This window comes from Schistocerca piceifrons, chromosome 2, assembly GCF_021461385.2.
Source record: "Schistocerca piceifrons isolate TAMUIC-IGC-003096 chromosome 2, iqSchPice1.1, whole genome shotgun sequence".
NCBI lineage: Eukaryota > Metazoa > Arthropoda > Insecta > Orthoptera > Acrididae > Schistocerca > Schistocerca piceifrons.
This window is the reverse complement of record NC_060139.1, coordinates 323667678-323683223: the sequence shown is the minus strand read 5'-3', so window position 1 is coordinate 323683223 and position 15546 is coordinate 323667678. Positions and strand designations below refer to the sequence as shown.

At 44.6% G+C, this 15546-nt stretch overlaps 1 pseudogene; it reads left to right on the top strand.

Moving 5' to 3' along the window:
- Positions 1-13162: 13162 nt before the first annotated feature.
- On the top strand, positions 13163-13280 carry LOC124778245 (annotated as a pseudogene).
- The last annotated feature ends 2266 nt before the right edge of the window (positions 13281-15546 follow it).

Below are 15546 nucleotides of genomic sequence, written 5' to 3'. Positions count from 1 at the left end.
TATTCAATCTGTATTTTGAGCAAGCAGTAAAGGAAACAAAAGAAAAATTTGGAGTAGGTATTAAAATCCATGGAGAAGAAATAAAAACTTTGAGGTTCACCGATGACATTTTAATTCTGTCAGAGACAGCAAAGGACTTGGAAGGGCAGTGTCTTGGACAGTGTCTTGAAAGGAGGGTATAAGATGAACATCAACAAAAGCAAAACGAGGATAATGGAATGTAGTCGAATTAAATTGGGTGATGCTGAGGCAATTAGATTAGGAAATGAGACACTTAAAGTAGTAAAGGAGTTTTGCTATTTGGGGAGCAAAATAACTGATGATGGTCGAAGTAGAGAAGATATAAAATGTAGACTGGCAATGCAAGGAAAGCGTTTCTGAAAAAGAGAAATTTGTTCGAGTATAGATTTAAGTGTCGGGAAGTCGTTTCTGAAAGTATTTGTATGGAGTGTAGCCACGTATGGAAGTGAAACATGGACGATAAATAGTTTAGACAAGAAGAGAAAAGAAGCTTTCGAAATTTGGTGCTACAGAAGAATGCTGAAGATTAGATGGGTAGATCTCATAACTAATGAGGTGGTATTGAATAGGATTGAGGAGAAGAGAAGTTTGTGGCGCAACTTGACTAGAAGAAGGAATCGGTTGGTAGGACATGTTCTGAGGCATCAAGGGATCACCAATTTAGTACTGGAGGGCAGAGTGGAGGGTAAAAATCGTAGAGGGAGACCAAGATATGAATACACCACGCAGATTCAAAGGATGTAGGCTGCAGTAGGTACTGGGAGATGAAGAAGCTTGCACAGGATAGAGTAGCATGGAGAGCTGCATCAAACCATTCTCAGGACTGAAGGCCACAACAACAACAACATTCCACTTTTAATTTACGGTAATCACTTTTCATGTGCTGCAGGCTTTTTCCAAAATTACAGATATTATTGCTGAAAATTAAGATTATTCCAATTGATAAAGCATGTTGCAAGGCACAAGATGGTGTAAGGACCCATCGCGTTCGTGCCCTGCTTGTCCCACTGACCTGCATCGATTGAACACTAACGAAGTGCAAATACCTCCCAACAGACTCAGAGGTGAAATGGAAAGCTATCACGGAATGGAATCGTTAAAACATTAATAGCCCTAACTAGTGAGCCTAGAATGTGGTCCTTACAAAAATCAGTGGTAATTACATGGTCAGGGGGTTCATCTGGCTACTGAAATTAAAGCGTGGTCCAGTGGAACTAAAATTTATATAATCATTACATAAATAGGAGGAGTATACCACGACATTACAGGCCCACATCATTAAAGTCGATACGCTGCAGGATTTTGGAACATACACTCCTGGAAATTGAAATAAGAACACCGTGAATTCATTGTCCCAGGAAGGGGAAACTTTATTGACACATTCCTGGGGTCAGATACAACACATGATCACACTGACAGAACCACAGGCACATAGACACAGGCAACAGAGCATTCACAATGTCGGCACTAGTACAGTGTACATCCACCTTTCGCAGCAATGCAGGCTGCTATTCTCCCATGGAGACGATCGTAGAGATGCTGGATGTAGTCCTGTGGAACGGCTTGCCATGCCATTTCCACCTGGCGCCTCAGTTGGACCAGCGTTCGTGCTGGACGTGCAGACCGCGTGAGACGACGCTTCATCCAGTCCCAAACATGCTCAATGGGGGACAGATCCGGAGATCTTGCTGGCCAGGGTAGTTGACTTACACCTTCTAGAGCACGTTGGGTGGCACGGGATACATGCGGACGTGCATTGTCCTGTTGGAACAGCAAATTCCCTTGCCGGTCTAGGAATGGTAGAACGATGGGTTCGATGACGGTTTGGATGTACCGTGCACTATTCAGTGTCCCCTCGACGATCACCAGTGGTGTACGGCCAGTGTAGGAGATCGCTCCCCACACCATGATGGCGGGTGTTGGCCCTGTGTGCCTCGGTCGTATGCAGTCTTGATTGTGGCGCTCACCTGCACGGCGCCAAACACGCATACGACCATCATTGGCACCAAGGCAGAAGCGACTCTCATCGCTGAAGACGACACGTCTCCATTCGTCCCTCCATTCACGCCTGTCGCGACACCACTGGAGGCTGGCTGCACGATGTTGGGGCGTGAGCGGAAGACGGCCTAACGGTGTGCGGGACCGTAGCCCAGCTTCATGGAGACGGTTGCGAATGGTCCTCGCCGATACCCCAGGAGCAACAGTGACCCTAATTTGCTGGGAAGTGGCGGTGCGGTCCCCTACGGCTCTGCGTAGGATCCTACGGTCTTGGCGTGCATCCGTGCGTCGCTGCGGTCCGGTCCCAGGTCGACGGGCACGTGCACCTTCCGCCGACCACTGGCGACAACATCGATGTACTGTGGAGACCTCACGCCCCACGTGTTGAGCAATTCGGCGGTACGTCCACCCGGCCTCCCGCATGCCCACTATACGCCCTCGCTCAAAGTCCGTCAACTGCACATACGGTTCACGTCCACGCTGTCGCGGCATGCTACCAGTGTTAAAGACTGCGATGGAGCTCCGTATGCCACGGCAAACTGGCTGACACTGACGGCGGCGGTGCTCAAATGCTGCGCAGCTAGCGCCATTCGACGGCCAACACCGCGGTTCCTGGTGTGTCCGCTGTGCCGTGCGTGTGATCATTGCTTGTACAGCCCTCTCGCAGTGTCCGGAGCAAGTATGGTCGGTCTGACACACCGGTGTCAGTGTGTTCTTTTTTCCATTTCCAGGAGTGTATATTGTGTTCGAACATTATGAATTACCTCGAAGAAAACGATCTGCTGACACACAGTCAACACGGATTTCGAAAACAACACAACTAGCTCTTTACTCTCACGCAGTGTTGAGTGACATCGACAAGGGATTTCAAATTTTATTCCGTATTTCTGGATTTCCAGAAGGCTTTTGACACTGTACCACACAAGCGGTTTGTAGCGAAATTGCGTGCTTACGGAATATCATCTCATTTATGTGACTGGGATAGTAATTTCCCGTCAGAGAGGCCACAGTTCGTAGTAACTGACGGAAAGTAATCGAGTGAAACAGAAGTAATTTCTATCGTTCCTCAAGGTAGTGTTATGGGCTCTTTGCTGTTCCTTGTCTATATAAACGTTTTGTAAGATAATCTGACCAGCGGTCTTATGCTGTTTGCAGATGACGCTGTAGTTTATCGACTGGTTAAGTCATCAGGAGTTCAAAACAAATTGCAAAACGATTTAGAAAAGATATGTGTATGGTGCAAAAATTGGCAATTGACCCTAAATAACGAAAAGTGTGAGGTCATCCAAATGAGTGCTAAAAGGAATCCGTTAAACTTCGGTTACACGATAAATCAATCAAATCTAAAGGCCGTAAATTCAACTAAATACGTAGGAATTACAGTTACGAACACCTTAAATTGGAAGGAACACTTAGAAAATGTTTTGGGAAAGTCTAATCAAAGACTGCGTTTTATCGGAACGACCCTTAGAAAATGTAAAAGGTCTATTAAGGAGGCTGTCTGCACTATGCTCGTCCGTTGTCATTTAGAATACTGCTGCGTGGTGTAAGATCCCTACCAGACTGGATTGACGGTGTACATCGAAAAAGTTCAAAGAAGGGCAGCGAAATAGGGGAGAGAATCTCACTGAAATAATACAGGATTTGGGATGGAGATCATTAAAACAAAGGCGTTTTTCATTGCGGAGAAATCTTTTAACGAAATTCCTATCACCAACTCCCTCCTCCGAATGTGGAAATATTTTCTTGTCGCCGACTTACATAGATAGAAACGATCTCCATAATAAAATAACGGAAATCAGAGCTCGTACGGAAAAATATAGGTGTTCAGTCTTTCTCACGCTATACGAGTTTGGAATAATAGAGAGCTGTGAAGTTGTTTCGTTTCGATGAACCCTCTGACAGGCACTTAACTGTGATTTGCAGAGTATCCACGTAGATGTAGGAACATAAAATTTTTAAACAGATTGAATCGGATCCGACTGTAGTACGATAAAGCCTGCAGCGGCTGCGTAAAGGAATAAAAGCAAGTGGCCCATCGGGACCATCCGACTGCCGTGTCATCCTCAGCTGAGGATGCAGATAGGTTGGGTGTGTGGCCTGCACACCGCTCTCCCGGTCGTTATGACGGTTTTCGTTGACCGGAGCCGCTACTATTCGGTCGAGTAGCTCCTCAATTGGCATCACGAGGCTGAGTGCACCACGAAAAATGGCAACAGCGCATGGCGGCCTGGATGGTCACCGATCCAAGTGCCGACCACGCCCGACAGCGCTTAACCTCGACGATTTCACAGGAACTGATGTACCCACTGCGGCAAGCCCGTTGCCTGCGTAAAGGAAAGGATCAGATTAGTAACTCGCAATTCATCGAACAAGCGAACCAATATTCGATTCAGATGAGAACATGATGATAGATTTGATCTGCCGTCGTGTAAAGGATGCCACTTATTGTAAGTGGCATCCTTTACCCGATGGCAGAGCGCCTGTTTTATTAGTGAGATATCAATTACTCAGATATTAAATGACTCAAATAATTCTGAAATACGAACTCCGTAAGTTACAGAGACGCACCTACGTACTCTTAACCGCTCTCGTCTCCCCTTCGCCTCGGCAGCAAGGTCTTACCAGATTTCCTGTCCACTGCAAAGTGGACTGCATACACCACTTTGCCACTCACGTCTACGTTGTTGCTGACGGATGTGAACCCCATTTCGCGACTGCAGTCTCCGAATATACCTGTCTCCACCATCACGATACTTAGCTAAGACCTAAGTGAAATCGGTGTCCTCTGTTAAACGTCTTGCTAATTTATCGTCTACAAGTCCAAACTGAAGTGTCAGAAAAATCCTCTCTGCTTCCTGTACTTTTCGGAAACCCTGCGTAACACTCTCGCCTTCCAGTTTGTTAGCAGTTCTAGCAACCGGCGTCTCAAAATCAAACTTTCCCTCTCTCCTAAAGAAAGCTGGCCAGCCTCTTATTTTTCTAAGTTGACGAAGTATTAACAATTCAGCAACAATCTTCCACTGTAGAGAAAAGTCGCTGTGCTAGCCATTGTGATTAGCACAACGCTGTCTTATCTCGGAAAACCGTTTCAGTTTGCCCACTCAGCTCCTCTTTTTGTCGCTGTGCAGCCATCTTTCTTCCTGTTATTTTCTGCAGTGTTGTGGGTCAACAAACTCCGCAGCCTGCCGAACGAGTATTGGAACACGGGATCTTTACAAAGCAGCCGACATTATATTCCCAAATCCGAGTTTATGCTCTCATGAACCAAATAAGATGTTAACTTGGTTTACGACCATCCGCACACCATTCATCTACTACCAGCGTCCGGCCGGCTGCCAGCAAGCACCCTGTGATACCATGCAAAGAAAACGCACAGGTCCCAATTTTCTCTTTCGTGCACCCCTGATAAGGGCTATTGGGCGATGCGTGTGTACTAGTTGCGTCTGCAGTTTCGCGGAAAAGCCAGTGTGCAGCACCACCCTGGCGCCAAACATACACTACTGGCCATTAAAATTGCTACACCAAGAAGAAATGCAGATGATAAACGGGTATTCATTGGACAAATATATTATACTAGAACTGACATGTCGTTACATTTTCACGCAATCTGGGTGCATAGATCCTGAGAAACCAGTACCCAGAACAACCACCTGTGGCCGTAATAACGGCCTTGATACGCCAGGCCATTGAGTCAAACAGAGCTTGGATGGCATGTACAAGTACAGCTGCCCATGCAGCTTCAACACGATACGACAGTTCATCAAGAGTAGTGACTGGCTTATTGTGAAGAGCCAGTTGCTCGGCCACCATTGACCAGACGTTTCCAGTTGGTGAGAGATCTGGAGAATGTGCTGGCCAGGGCAGCAGTCGAACATTTCTGTATCCAGAAGGGCCTGTACAGGACCTACAACATGCGGTCATGCATTATCCTGGTGAAATGTAGGTTTTCGGAGAGATCGAATTAAGGGTAGAGCCACGGGTCGTAACATATCTGAAATAAAACGTGCATTCTTCAAAGTGCCGTCAATGCGAAAGAGGTAACCGAGACGTGTAACCAATGGCACCTCATACCATCACGCCGGATGATACGCCAGTATGGCGATGACGAATACACGCTTCCAATGTGCGTTCACCGCGATGTCGCCAAACACGGATACGACCATCATGATGCTGTAAACAGAACCTGGATTCATCCGAAAAAATGACGTTTTGCCATTCGTGCACCCAGGTTTGTCGTTGAGTACACCATCGCAGGCGCTCCTGCGTCAAGGGTAACCGCAGGCATGGTCTCCAAGCTGACAGTCCATGCTGCTGCAAACGTCGTCGAACTGTTCGTGCAGTAGGTTGTTGTCTTGCAAATGTCCCCACCTGTTGAATCAGGGTTCGAGACGTGGCTGCGCGATCCGTTACAGCCATGTGGATAAGATGCCTGTCATCTCGACTGCTAGTGATACGAGGCCGTTGGGATCCAGCACGGCGTTCCGTATTACCCTCCTGAACCCACCGATTCCATATTCTGCTAACAGTCATTGGATCTGGACCAACGCGAGCAACAATGTCGCGATACGATAAACCGCAATCGCGATACGCTACAATCCGACCTTTATCAAAGTCGGAAACGTGATGGTACGCATTTCTCCTCCTTACACGAGGTATCACCACAACGTTTCACCAGGCAACCCCGGTCAACTGCTGTTTGTGTATGAGAAATAGGTTGGAAACTTTCCTCATGTCAGCACGTTGTAGGTGTCGCCACTGGCGCCATCCTTGTGTGAATGCTCTGTAAAGCTAATCATTTGCATATCACAGCATCTTCTTCCTGTCGGTTAAATTTAGCGTCTGTAGCACGTCATCTTCGTGGTGTAGCAATTTTAATGGCCAATAGTGTGTAATTGGATTAGCCCAGAGACTGCCTGCCTTCATGATTCATCAGTACATGGCATGGCCCTGCTCCACACTGAAGGGGTCTTCAGATCCTATTTTAGGTTGTCCCCCTGGAGAACTTTCCCAGCCCTTGGATAACAAAACTGGCACCTAGCCAGATGGCCCCTAGAAGTCACCATTCACAGGCAGACGAGTCCGCCGACGCGTTCGCCGAGTGGATCTGCCCCGCTCCGTTCACCTGTATGCTGGCGATGGGTTTGCTGTCAGGACATGTGGACGATATGTTTGAGGTCGGGTCTGTGGCCCTCGCTCCGAACCACAGCCACCTAGCCCTGACCGCTACCTGTTAGCCGAATCCGTCAGTGAAGGCAGGTATGGTACGCCTAACAGTCGCCAGTGTCCACACACGGACAGGTCGGCGAGTGGGTCGATGGATGAAGTGGTGGACCAGTCAGGCTGTGAATGGGTGCCTCAGCCTGATTCTCCAGTTTAGCGTTACATGCAAAGTATATACTTAGAGTTAATCATATTCACTTTGTAGAGGGAGAGGTGGACCTCTGCAACCATCTGCATTGCCCATTTCTATATCAAAGAGTGAATTATTCAAGAAAAGGAGGAAGATTGTAGTTCTCACATGACCAATGCATAATTAATGGTAATCAGAGTGAAATGATATTCTGACACCAGCCTGACATCTTTGAATAATTAGGTACTTACGAAGAAATATTCTATTGAACTTTGAAAGCAGTGCAATCAGGAAAATATTGTCATTACTGTACTTAGTAATCTGTCATTTAAATTACTATTCTACTAGACACCAATAATGAGAAAATTAAACCGAATAAAGTAGACTTGTTAACAAAATCTACTCACGAATTAAATATATCTTGAAAGAGAAGCTGCTAGAAACTAACAAAAATTTCCATTTTCAAGAAAGGTAAAACTGTTAAGATTAAAGAAACTTGATTAATTTGCAAATATTGACGAAACTCAATTAATTTGAAAGTATCACATGTGCCGTGGTAAAAGTCCTTCTTATTTTTAAGGGTAAAAGATGGTGCACCGCGGAGAAAATACGTTTTATAACTAGTTTTAAGAGTATACAGAATTTCATTTGCTATAAAATTCTGTAACTCAAAAATTAACCACATATTCCAAACAGCTTTAATATAGTATACATGACATTAATGTTTAGAGCTGTAAATATTTACAAATGCTGCAGAAAAGTCAACCACATTTTTAACAACAATAAAAAGTATAGAATATGGTGTTAACTGCTTATGGCGGTCTCTAGTGTGCATCCCCTCTGGTGAGTCTGTCACTAGACTGAAATACGGACCATAAACATCATGTGTTCCTGGTACAGCAACTTCTGGATATAAAACTCTCTCCTACTCATATGGAAAAGTACACACTTTTTCTTGTTCAGTGTCAACTGCCACTTTTTGTCCCATGCAGCTATAATTGGCAGTTGCAATTTTCATTTTTTGAATACGATTAAGGTGATCATTAATATTATCCGTTGGCTATCAACTAAACAAAGTTTCCCAGTAGATAATAACTTGCATTCATGTTTCAATGGAGTTGCCGCCCAAGCCCTGTTTATTCAGTTCGACTGAACGTTTCCCTGGATTCCATAAATCAAGGTAATGCAAGAGTAAAGGTCGACTCGCATTGTACGTCTACAGATCGTCGCGGAACGAAGGGCAACATCACCGTCAGTTTCTGAGCGTTCACACCAGACGGATCGACATCATAACGTCACCTCGCCTAGCTCAGTACCGAATACCGAAAGTGAGGTTAGGAGATGTCCCCCGTCTCAGAAAAAATGGGGATACGCAGAACTACAGAGCTAGATTATGCGGTGAATGAATCATCATAGACGTTATTATACAAAGTGACGATGATTGTAGAGTCTGTTAACGGCCAACGTAATATACCTAACGGATGTTATCGGCAAAGGTTGTATGGCAAATTTTTCACTCTGCTGAGAAGCTGAAAAAAGCAAAAGTGTCGTTCAAACTTTTCAACACATCAACATTTATTTGCTAGACTAAATATACACATACAACCACATCAAACCATATTAACAAGTACATTATTTTAGCGTCTGTATTTCACAGTATCTATATAGTTCGACGTAATGTTCCTGCAGACATGCATGAATGCATTTCATGCCAATGTCAAGACAGCCTGACTAGGAAAATAAACTAGTGTCTCCCATTGCGGGAATCACATAACTGGGCGAGTATTATGTGAAGCAGACACTGGGACATACGGAGATTTTGGTCGGTCCTGGAAGTGTGCTCGGATAGCCGGTTCAGATATGACGTTTGATCCACACATAAGATGCAAGCAGTGACATGGATCAAGGGGTTGACTATATCGTATCTTTACCAGGATGGTAACAAGCACTCTCTGGAGTTTTGGACCTTCCTAGTGGAAGCGTCCCCAACATCACCCGCGTTACCGCCATTACCTCGCTAATCGTCTAGGTAGTCTCTTGGGCCCTGTCCGTAGATGGGATGTGCTGTGTACGAAAAGTTAACCTTAATTGCGTGTCAGTTTCACGGTCGGGAACAAGTGACGGAACGTTACCGATTTCGTCTTTGTGAAGACATTCACGGCCCCACTGGAGCGTTAGAAGGGTCCACGGACGCGTTGTCGTTAGTATAATAATGACGTTCGACGAGGGCATCTCGTCGGGTAGACCGCTCGCCTGGTGCAAGTCTTTCGATTCGACGCCACTTCGGCGACTTGCGCGTCGATGGGGATGAAATACTGATGATTAGGACAACGGAACACCCTGTCCCTGAGCGGAGAAAATCCCCGACCCATCCGGGAATCGAACCCCGGCCCTTAAGATTGACAGTCGGTCGCGCTGACCACTCAGCTACCGGGGACGGACTTGACGCTAGTAGCTGTGGGGTAGTATCTAATGTTGGTTCCTGCCGGAAGAGCGGCTTTTACCTTGTATTTATGAATTAATTTTGTTTTTTCTCTTTACATAATTCATGCCCACTAGAAGGGAACAGCCGTACAAGTAAAGAACGTTTGTTTAATCTGCCCTCCCGTAAAAAAAAGTAATGTGTCATCTGTAAAATGAAGACTGCTGAAGCTTTTAGTTCCAGTCTCGTAAGATGCCAGATTTTTTAGTCGTTGTGATAGAACTTAAATAAAAAAAAAATAAAAATAAAAAAAGTGTTTAAGGTGACTGCTTGCGGTAAAAAATGTTGTTAAGGCGACCACTTGCGACAAGCGGGAATCCAGGTTCAAGTCCTGATCCAGCATAAATTTGCACATGTTCCTACTAAATTGTATAGCTGTTGTTGTAACGTATTCGCGGATTGAAAACACATTTCATAATGTTTAGAAGGCAATACATGGAGGCTTTTCTTTTTTTTTTTTTTACTTTTTTGTGTCAGTATCAAATCACTTGAATCAATTGTGTTTTTCTCCTTCAATAGAATCGACTTTTCCATTAATAAAAGTTTTGATACAAATCCTTTCCTCTATTTGAGATCTTATTTACGCACAAACTAGGCTTTTTTTTCGTACAAGTAAAGTAAAATATAAATTATTTTTCACATTCAGATATATCAAAGGCTTCATACAACCTCCGCAATGTACTACGAAAGCAAAGCAGATAATACAACAAAGATTAAGATGACAAAAAAAAAAACATCCACTGAGCGAGCTATGCGGAAATAATTTATCTTCTGAAGTTAGCAGATGATGCCACTGTTCCGCCACCAGCTTAAAGACAAAACTTTCTTCGTCAGAATCCTTGATGCTAACGTGCCGTTCCCTTGATGATCTCTACTAATGCTGCCTTTCAAAATGCATTGTGGACTGTTTTGACACTGCGACGACGAAGACAGGCTACCTTTCCTCTTCCGTTAAATCGGAATTCCATTTAAAGCTGTCATCGAGAATGTACAGAGTAACAGAAACTTCACCGATAAGGTTTAGGGTGTTGTCCGGAGATACTTCTGAGTATTTTTGGTTAAGGGATCCATGATCTCTGGTTGCCCATTGTAGAATAATAATGTAACTATGTTTCATTCAGTTTCTTACCCTAATTATCTTTGTTTCTGTGAAACTATCTACAGGAAGCATAATGAATGAATGGCCAGGTTTGGTTGCAAAAGCGACATCCGACGTTTGTAACGTTTCAGGTATTTATACTGTAATACATATAAGAATAAATGGAAATAATAAATCAAGTGAACAGCAACTACTCGGTGGTGAACCACAGCAGATCACGAGTTCTATGTACTAAAATACTCATTAAATGTGCTTGAACAATATCGAAGTTCTGCCTACGGAATTCGAGCTCACCCTTTATACACACTGGTGTGCAAAACCTAAAGGCTGGGATACGTGTGACGGGTTTTTGCTCTCACAGTTTGGTGCTCTCAAATAGTACTCGCATAATTGTTTAGACTAGGTGTGTATTTTCGCTGATAGTTCGACGTTATAGTTGAATAAGAGTCTCAGACTCTTACTAGAGCAGGTACCGGAAGCGTTTACACACTGCAGGCAGAGAGAGTCTGTGAGTGATTAGAGATCACTCTTCACGAAACTTTTGTCGTAGCTCTGTGTGCGAAGGAAAAGGATGCCAACGTCGGGTTGGTTGCAGCTGCCCCTTTAATACTGTCAGTGCGAAAGAAGAAGCGTAAACGATCGCGTTGATGTCGAATAAGAGAGTGTGTTAGAGGGGGCGGGATGATTTAGGAGTAGAGCTTGTGATGGAAAATCCACAACAATATCGATATTTTGTGAGAATGACAGCGATGGAGATGGAAGACGATTTCTGGCGTTAGAAAGGTTTTTCTTTTTAATATCAATTTTAGTACAGTATCAATTACGATGAAATAACTGTACGCCAGTTTCCATCTTGATGCTCTTACTCGTTCAAAATCCAGCTGTGTAGATGCAGATTATTTAGAGCTAAATGACAATTTTTCGAGTTCCAAAATAAATAAATAAATAAATAAATAAATTACTTCCAAATATAACTTCATTTGTTTCTCTACGTTATGAAACCCTTTTGCCCAGTTGCCCAGTTCTTAAAATTGTGGATATTCTGGGAAATTTCTTATGTGGCGGTGTTAAAAAAACTGTAGCCATTACAACCAACAATCATGACTTCTTACTTTTGTTCCTGTAATCCAGTATCTGTAAATTCCATAATGCAGGCCTTTTCTCGTTCAAACTAATTAAATGAACAACTTCGTCCTAAGTACACATTCTGGCAGCTTTTTATCACTTTTTTTGTCAACACATCGGTGACATCCACATCACCGTGCGTCTCTATCTCAACAGTAATCTCAGCTGTCCCGATAATGCCGGTAAATATTAATATAGCAATTGGCTGCGAGGTCTATGTGGCGCAACAGATAACGCGCTAGTCTCACATTCATATTAACATAGTATAGCGTTTCCTCAGTGAGAATTTCTTTTCGCGTGGTAATCCTATACAATATGTTTATGATGCTTTTATAAGTTATTTGCTGCGTTGCATTGTTTAAGCCTAGAACTTTCAATATAGACTAACTGTTCATGCTGTTCGTGCAGGAGATAAAACGGGAGATTTCTTCGTTCAGAAGCATGCGACGGCCACAGCTTTTGGCTCAAATACGGGTTCGTGAGGGTACTTTCACGTAATGTGTGCCTGAGTACGACAAAATATATTACCAACATGTGGTAGCGTAAAAACTGTGATATACGGCACAAATCCTGAACGTAATATGGCCGCCCACCACTCAACGAGCATTCCCTGCTCCCTCGGCGATGCGGGTAAAGTTTTTCTTGTCTGAGAGCAGTGGCAAGCAGCTCTCGAGAGATGGAGGCTGCCGTCTACACGAGAGGTCTTAAAGAGAGCGACTATCTCAGATTTGCCGCACTGTCGGACACTGCCTGCGATCTGTGTCTCGATGCTGTTATAGGAAAACACGTGGACCATCAAAACTATCATGTTCGAGAATGTTCCTGGGTGTATTGCGTGTTTCCACCTTTCGTCATACGAGAGTACGTCCGGCATTGTCGAACACGATCGTTTCGGTAGTCAAGGTGTTACTGTAAGGAAGGCAATATGTTCAATGGCCGTACTGTCCTCCAAATCTTTGTACACGGTACACTCACCAGTCAAAGTTTTTCTGACACTGTACTCCTTCCCCATGTCTGCAGCGACTTATTTTAATGAACGATAATGCACGACTGCATAGAATAGCGCAAGTGTAAGAGCTCTTGGGGCAACGGCCTTGCCGCAGTGGATACACCGGTTCCCGTGAGATTACCGAAGTTAAGCGCTGTCGGGCATGGTCGGCACTTGGATGGGTGACTATCCAGGCCGCCATGCGCTGTTGCCATTTTTCGGGGTGCACTTAGCCTCGTGATGCCAATTGAGGAGCTACTCGACCGAATAGTTGTGGCTTCGGTCAAGAATACCGTCATACGACCGGGAGAGCTGTGTGCTGACCCCACACCCTTCCTATCCGCATCCTCCACTGAGGATGACACGGGGTCGGGTGGTCCTGGTAGGCTACTCGTGGCCTGACGACGGAGTAAGAGCTCTTGGAACGAGAGTATTCAGCGAATGGTCTGACCTGCCAGTACACTCGACTTAAATCCCATCGAGCACGTTTGGGAAGCGTTGGGCAGATGTGTAGCACCACGGCTGTATGCAACAACTGTCATCCAACAGTTATCAATGGCGCTGGTCGACAAATGGAACGCCCTACTACAAGAACTTGGGGCCAACATGAGAGAACTTTGCAGAGTGTGGTTTGGCGTCCGTGGTGACGACGCACCAATTAAAAACCGCGCAACGCTATTTATAATGTCCAGCGGACCATCGGAAATCGCGGTGACTTCATGTAATTATTGCCTTTAAATGAACGTGTCTTTTCTGTTCCTCTCATTGCGTAGTTTGCCGGCCGGTGTGGCCGTGCGGCTAAAGACGCTTCAGTCTGGAACCGCGTGACCGCTACGGTCGCAGGTTCGAATCCTGCCTCTGGCATGGATGTGTGTGATGTCCTTAGGTTAGTTAGGTTTAATTAGTTCTAAGTTCTAGGCGACTGATGACCTCAGAAGTTAAGTCGCATAGTGCTCAGAGCCATTTGAACCATTTTAACCATTGTGTAGTTTGATCCAATTACCTTCTATACTATACAGTATCAGTTCTTATCATGTACGGTCCAAGTTCCATCGAGCTACGTTACTTGTCGTGACACACTTATAAAAGTAAGAGTTTTTATATAAAATATTTTCATTTTAAAATCCAACGGGACATCTTACGTTAGAGAGCTTGGATACAACTTTTAAAATCTCCTTTATCATACGATGCAGCACCGGAATACTGAAATAAAAATACTACTTATTACAACTGTAACGACACATATTTACTGTACTTTACAAGACGAGAAATAGACAATGCGTAAGTATCTACAAACCCATCATTCTTCTGTTGGTAATGCACGCTGTTTACTAAAATTATTATGTAAATTGAAGGTGGAGGAGGGGGTAAATGGGAGGAAAGGGAAAGGAAAGAGGCTATCGATGTCGGCTGCTTCGGGGCTTTATGTGGAATCAGCAGTGACGAGTGAAAATGTATATTAGAACGGGATTCAATCCCAGGATATCCTGCTTCCTGAGCAGTTGCGTTAACCACTGCGCTACCCGGACATAGAGTTTTTCGGCATGGCGCGGACTATCTCTGCACGCCACCCAGCTAACACACATTCCTGTCTAGCGCCACCTAGCTGTAGTTCCCTTCCATACGGTCCATGGTTGCCGGCCGAAGTGGCCGTGCGGTTAAAGGCGCTGCAGTCTGGAACCGCAAGCCCGCTACGGTCGCAGGTTCGAATCCTGCCTCGGGCATGGATGTTTGTGATGTCCTTAGGTTAGTTAGGTTTAACTAGTTCTAAGTTCTAGGGGACTAATGACCTCAGCAGTTGAGTCCCATAGTGCTCAGAGCCATTTGAACCATTTGAACGGTCCATGGGTCTTGTTTCATGTTCCCGCAGGAGGTCGGACGTAATTGTGCATGCGCGCTGAAGGTGGAGGATTCGTTGCCCTCTGAGGCGAATCAGTTATATGAATGCGTGGTGTCTGTTCTCTAGGATGTATCAAGTACTAAAATACTAGATTCTTTAAAGAATCTAATAGGTAAAACAGCTTCAAATATATTATTGCTTTACAAATAAGATTGTTGTTGCTGTGGTATTCAGTCCAGAGACTGGTTTGATGCAGCTCTTCATGCTACTCTATCCTGTGCAAGCTTCTTCATCTCCCAGTACCTACTGCAACCTACATCCTTTTGCATCTGCTTAGTGAATTCATCTCTTGGTCTCCCTCTACGATTTTTACCCTCCACGCTGCCCTCCAATACTTAATTGGTGATCCATTGATGCCTCAGAACGTGTCCTACCAACCGATATCTTCTTCTAGTCAAGTTGCATCACAAATTTCTCTTCTGCCCAATTCTGTTCAATACCTCCTCATTAGTTATATGATCTACCCATCTAATCTTCAGCATTCTCCTGTGGCACCACATTTCGAAAGCTTCTATTCTCTTTTTGTGCAAAGTATTAATCGTCCATATTTCACTTCCATACATGACTGCATTCCATACAA